General features: G+C 42.1%; 1 pseudogene; it reads left to right on the forward strand.

Annotated features, from left to right (window-relative positions):
* The window catches only part of LOC128836152 (DENN domain-containing protein 1B-like), a 12257-nt pseudogene extending 6838 nt beyond the window's left edge, over positions 1 to 5419 (forward strand).
* Positions 5420 to 6705: the final 1286 nt, after the last annotated feature.

The following is a 6705-nucleotide window of genomic DNA, read 5'->3' on the forward strand; positions in this document are numbered from 1 at the left end:
ACACTGAGGTCGACGCAGTGTGAGCGTAAACACCGTAAAAACAAACAAGGAGTCCTTGTGGCATCTTAGAGACTAAAATTTATTTGGGCATAAGCTTTCGTGGGCTAGAACCCACTTTATCGGATGCATGAAGTGAAAAATACAGGAAAGAATGGGGGTTGCTTTACCAAGTGTGAGGTCAGTCTAATGAGATAAATCAATTAACAGCAGGATACCAAGGGAGGAAAAATAACTTTTGAAGTGGTAAGAGAGTGGCCCATTACAGACAATTGACAAGAAGGTGTGAGTAACAGTAGGGAGAAATTAGTATTGGGGAAATTAAGTTTAGATTTTGTAATGACCCAATCACTCCCAGTCTTTATTCAGGCCTAATCTGATGGCATCCAATTTGCAAATTAATTCCAGTTCTGCAGCTTCACATTGGAGTCTGTGTTTGAAGTTTTTTTTTGTTGAAGAATTGCCACTTTTAGGTCTGTTATTGAGTGACTAGAGAGATTGAAGTGTTCTCCTACTGGTTTTTTAATGTTATGATTCCTGATGTCAGATTTGTGTCCATTTATTCTTTTGCGTAGAGACTGTCCGGTTTGGCCAATGTACATGGTAGAGGAGCATTGCTGGCACATGATGGCATATATCACATTGATAGATCTGCAGGTGAACGAGCCCTGGATGGTTTGGCTGATGTGGTTAGGTCCTATGATGGTGTCCCTTGAATAGATATGAGGACAGAGTTGGCACCATGGTTTGTAGCAGGGTTTGATATCTGGGTTGGTGTTCTTGTTGTGTGGTGTGTAGCTGCTGGTGAGTATTTGCTTCAGGGTGGGGGGCTGTCTGTAGGCCAGGACTGTCCTGTCTCCCAAGGTCTGTGAGAGTAAGGGATCGTCCTTCAGGATAGGTTGTAGATCCTTGATGATGCGTTGGAGAGGTTTTAGTTGGGGGCTGTAGGTGACGGCTAGTGGTGTTCTGTTATTTTCTTTGTTGGACCGGTCTTGTATTAGGTGACTTCTTGGTACCCTTCTGGCTCTGTCAATCTGTTTCTTCACTTCACCAGGTGGGTATTGAAGTTTTAAGAACACTTGATAGAGATTCTGTAGGTGTTTGTCTCTCTCTGAGGAACCGGAGCAAATGTGGTTGTAGCTTAGAGCTTGGCTGCAGACAATGGATCATGTGATGTGGTCTGGATGAAAGCTGGAGGTGTGTAGGTAAGTATAGCGGTCAGTAGGTTTCCGGTATAGGGTGGTGTTTATGTGACTATTGCTTATATATTAGCACTGTAGTGTCTAGGAAGTGGACCTCTTTTGTGGACTGGTCCAGGCTGAGGTTCATGGTAGAGTGGAAATCGTTGAAATCTTGTTGCAATTCCTCAAGGGCCTCCTTCCCATGGGTCCAGATGATGAAGATGTCATCAGTGTAGCGCAAGTAGAGTAGGGGCGTAAGGGAACGAGAGCTGAGGAAGCATTGTTCTAAGTCCAACATAAAAATGTTGGCATACTGAGGGGCCATGCGGGTACCCATTGCAGTCCCGTTGACTTGAAGGTATAAATTGTCCCCAAATCTGAAATAGTTTTGGGTGAAGACAAAGTCAAAGTTCAGCCACCAGGTTTGCCGTCATGGTATTGAGGATGCTACTCCTGATGGCTTGTAGTCCACCTTTGTGTGGAATGTTGGTGTAGAGAGCTTCTACATCCATAGTGGCTAGGATGGTGTTTTCTGGAAGATCACCAAAGGATTGTAGTTTCCACAGGAAGTCAGTGGTGTCTCGAAGTTAGCTGGGAGTGCTGGGAGCATAGGGCCTGAGGAGAGAGTCTACATAGCCAGATAATCCTGCTGTCAGGGTACCAATGCCTGAAATGATGGGGCGTCCAGGATTCCCAGCTTTATGGATTTTGGGTAGCAGGTAGAATACTCCTGGTCGGGGCTCTAGGGGTGTGTCCGTGTAGATTTGTTCCTGTGCTTCTTTAGGGAGTTTCTTGAGCAGATGATGTAAATTTCTTTTGGTAATCCTCAGTGGGGTCAGAGAGCAATGGTCTGTAGAATGTGGTGCCAGAGTTGTCTAGCAGCCTCTTGTTCATATTCCGACCTATTCATGATGACGACAGCACCTCCTTTGTCAGCCTTTTTTATTATGATGCCAGAGTTGTTTCTGAGGCTGTGGATGGCTACAAACCGCGGTGCCAACTCTGTCCACATATCTATTCAAGGGACACCATCATAGGACCTAACCACATCAGCCACACCATCTGGGGCTCGTTCACCTGCACATCTACTAATGTGATATATGCCATCATGTGCCAGCAATGCCCCTCTGCCATGTACATAAACCTATAAACACTGTGAGACCTATGTTTACCTTAACAGTCCTCCAGCAGCTGTTCCACAATGCCTGACACTGACTGCTCTGGTCAAAATTGTGACCTCCTCTGCCCAGGGATCATGGAGACTGGAAGCCACCTCCCACCCCCACCTTTGAAACCCACACATATTTTTGAAATGCCTTTTCCTGACTGCCCAGTTTGGCAAGCACAGGTAGCAGCACTCATAGGCTTTAAGGCCAGAAGGGACCATCATGATCATCTTGTCGGACTTCCTGCACATTGCAGGCCACAGAACCTAACCCTCCCAATCACATAAGAGACCCATAACCTCTGGCTGAGTTACTCAAATTCTCAAATAATTATTTAGAGGCTTCAAGTTGCAGAAAATCTACCATTTACTCTAGTTTAAACCTGCAAGTGATTCATGTTCCATAGGATGGTGAAAAATCTTAGGGTCTCTATCAATCTGATCCCAGGGGAAACTTCCTTTCTGAACCCATATATGGTGGTCACTTAGATCCTTAGCATTTCTGCAAGACCCAACAGTGGACACACAGGAAAGAATTCTCTGTAGTAACACAGAGCCCCCTCTCGTCCCCTTCTAGTGTCCCATCACTGGCCATTAGAGATATTTGCTACTAGCAGTTGCAGATTGGCTACATGCCATTGTAGGCAGTTTCATCGTACCATCCTCTCCATAAACTTATCAAGCTCCTTCTCGAAGCCAGTTAGGTTTTTTGCTCCCACTGCTCCCCTTGGAAGACCATTCCAGAACTTCATTCCTCTGATGGTTAGAAACCTTCATTTAATTTCAACCCTAAACTTGGTGATGGCCAGTTTTATATGAATTTGTTCTTGTGTCAACATTGGTGCTTAACTTAAATAACTTCTCTCCCTCCCTGGTATTTATCCCTATATTGTATTTATAGAGAGCAACCATCGCTCTCCTCAGCCTTCTTTTGGTTAGGCTAAACAAGCCAACCTCTTTGAGTCTTCTGTCATGAGATAGGTTTTCCATTTCCCTGATCATCCTAGTAGCCCTTCTCTGCCCCCGTTCCAGTTTGAATTCATCTTTCTTAAACATGAGAGATCAGAACTGCACACAGTATTCCAGATGAGGTCTCACCAGTGCCTTGTATAATGGTACTAACATTTCCATATCTCTACTGGAAATACTTTGCCTGATGCATCCTAGGATTGCATCACATTGATGACTTATAGTCATTCTGTGATCAACCAATACACCCAGGTCTTTCTCCTCCTATATCGCTTCCAACGGATAAGTCCCCAGTTTCTAGCAAAAATTATTGTTAGTCCCCAAGTGAATGACCTTGCACTTTGCACTATTAAATTTCATCCCATTTCTATTACTCCAGTGTTCAGGGTCATCCAGATCTTTCCCAAACCCCCTCTTCTGGCCTTCAAACAACCCCCCAACATCATTATCAGAAGCAAGCTCCCCAGAGATCAGACATACCAATTCAAAGCAGCACCAGACCCTGCCAGAACAACAGATGCAAAACCTGTAGACATATCTCTGCTGCTACAATGAGCAATGTCCCCCACAACACATCTTTCAAGATCTGTGGGTACTACACATACCTATCACAACATGTAGTGTACCTCATCCAATGCACTAAATGGCTCAATAACAACTATGAGGTGAAACCAGGCAATCACTACACTCTCGAATGCACTCACACAGAAAAGTGATAAAAGACAAAAACACCCTATTCACCTAGGGGCGAACACTTTTCACGAAATGATCACTCTATATCTGACCTGTCAGTCCTCATCCTCAAAGGAAACCTGCACAGCACTTTCAAAAGGTGAGCCCAGGATCTTAAAGTCATAACTGTGCTTGACACTAAAAATCCTGGTCTTATAAAAACATTGGATTTGTGGCTTATTACAACAATCTGTAACCCACTAACCCCCCTTTTTTGTCCTATGACTGGAGACTAGTTAACTGTCCAATTCACCTTGAAAGGTCTTACAGTGTGTTTTAACTACTTACGCTAAACAACCTGTTCCACCTTGCATTTAGCAGTGACCTTGGGAATATCTTTCCCAAACCTGGAGAAGAGCTCCGTGGAGTTTGAAAGCTTGTCTCTTTCACCAACAGAAATTGGTCCAATACAAGATATTAACTCACCCACTTGTCTCTCTGATATCCTGGGACCAACACTGCCAACAGTGGCCATGGTTCTGAATCTCAATTTCTTATCTCATAATGCAAAACCACCATTGCAGTTGACACAAGCTATACCTTTGTTTACTGCACAGCTGTGTGGTCAAGGTTGAATGGGCAATGGAGACTGAACTCCTTTGTCATTCCTAGAGGTGATCTTTAAACGTCGGGATGAGGCAGTGTCAAAAAGCTTGCATTGCAGTTTCCCTGCTATGCCGTTCTGTATCTAGGGAAATCCAGGGGATGTATATCCTTTCATGAACACAGGATTTTTCTTTCAGTGATGCGAGTGCAAGGGTTCTTCTTGTGACATTAACTATAACAACACATGTTCTTTGTTTCAGAACAAGTCTAGTGCACCTAGTGAGAGCAACCTCACTCTGCTCTGTAGTGGTACTAATGATCCAGTGGAGTGGAATCTTGGTCAGGGTGATAGTGTTCTCTAGGGGAAACAGCTCCCTTCATCGCCAGGAAAGCAAGTTGATTTTAGTGACCGGATGGAATCTGTCTCTGTGCTGTAGGAGGAAAATAGTGACAAAATCCTTAGTGCTGACCATGTGGATTTCTCTAAAGATTTTATAAAGTCAAATTCTCCAACACGATCAGTTGCACAGCTTGCTTCTCTAGAATTTTCCCAAGTAGATGACTCCTTCCATAGGAAGATAAAACCGAATGAAACACTAAGCAATAGCTCAGAGGATCAGCTGCCAGTGAACCTTTGTTAACATCCATCCATTCTAATTCCTTGGCAAAAAGAAGGGGATGAAGGAAAGGAAACCCCAGAAGAAAGCGGGCTTCTTCATGAAGTTGTGTCATTATGTAAAATGACCTCTGCTTTCCACCACAGTTTAAACATTTCAGAGGATAATTACTCCAGTAATAGCAGTGGAAATAAAGTGTAAGGGAACTTTGAGAGGAGAAACAACTTCCATGAGAGGTTAAAGAGAGACTACTCAGGAGTCCACGTAATACATGATAACCAAAAGATCACAAAGGAATAATTACTTTTACATTTTAAAATACTTCTGTTTGTTTAGTACATGGATTTAGACATCTGCTTATATGTTTCTCAGTTAATTTCTTGGCTGTGTTTAAGTCCACAAGATGGAACTAAATATACTAATGCACTCTTAAATCAGGTACTAGTTTGTATGTATGTGAAATATACAACTGGTGCATGGTGCTTACTAATGTTCCTTTGTGCAGCAGGAAGTGTATCGCCTTTGCATATATCCTGAAGGTACTGTATTAATCCTGTTGGGCATGAAATGAACAAAAACAGTTTAGATTTGTCTGAAACTTACAAATATCGATGTTTGTAATGATTTAATTGCCTTAATCATTTGGGAAAAGGTTTAAATGTCTTAGAAGATGACTTGCAAACATTCAGAAGAGCAATAATGATTTTCCATGGCAGGTATCTGCTTGAGCAAAGGGGAAAAAGACCTTTTCTAAACTAAAGGATCTCTTGTGACTAATAGGGAGCTTGTTATAAACAGAAACTGTGGCCATGTCTTCCAGACCTTGAAAAGGCAGTGCATACTTTTCTCTTATGAAGTGCTGAATTATAATGTGAAGTTACTTAACTTCTGTTTACAACTAAGGCACTTTAAAGACATATTATCCAGTGTCTCAATGTAGACGTTTTCATCTAGGAATTTTCAGAAAGGAAAGTGTACATGAAATTGATAGATTTTATTGCTGGTTTTTTTAATTTCTACAATTTAATAATTCTGTACTAAAATTAATTTGTGCCACTGCTGAACATGACCATTTGATTTTTACAAGCCACCTTTAAAAGAAACATTACATTATTGCTTTTCTTCTTAGGAGTTTTATTTAGTTGAGCTGTGCAGTATTTTAAAGAGCAGTGAATGAAGATTACTTATAACACTAGACATCAAAAGTAATTGGTTCAGCAATTAAGAATGCAAATACCCCACTCTCATGTACCAGAGAATCTTTTTGCAATTACAAGGAAGGGAATTAAATGGATGCTGCATGTACTATATTTAGGCATAAATGTTTATCCCCCTTCGAGCACATAGCATTCCTAAAGGATATTTCTGTATTTAAAATTCAACAAGTAGATTCCTCCCTGAGTGGAGCACATCTATTCATTGTCCTTGTCCACCTCTATTTGTCCCACACCCTCTGTGGATCAGAACGAGTACATTCTGGGGTGAACCACACTAGGCC

This window comes from Malaclemys terrapin, chromosome 4 (genome assembly GCF_027887155.1).
Source record: "Malaclemys terrapin pileata isolate rMalTer1 chromosome 4, rMalTer1.hap1, whole genome shotgun sequence".
NCBI classification, from domain to species: Eukaryota; Metazoa; Chordata; order Testudines; family Emydidae; genus Malaclemys; species Malaclemys terrapin.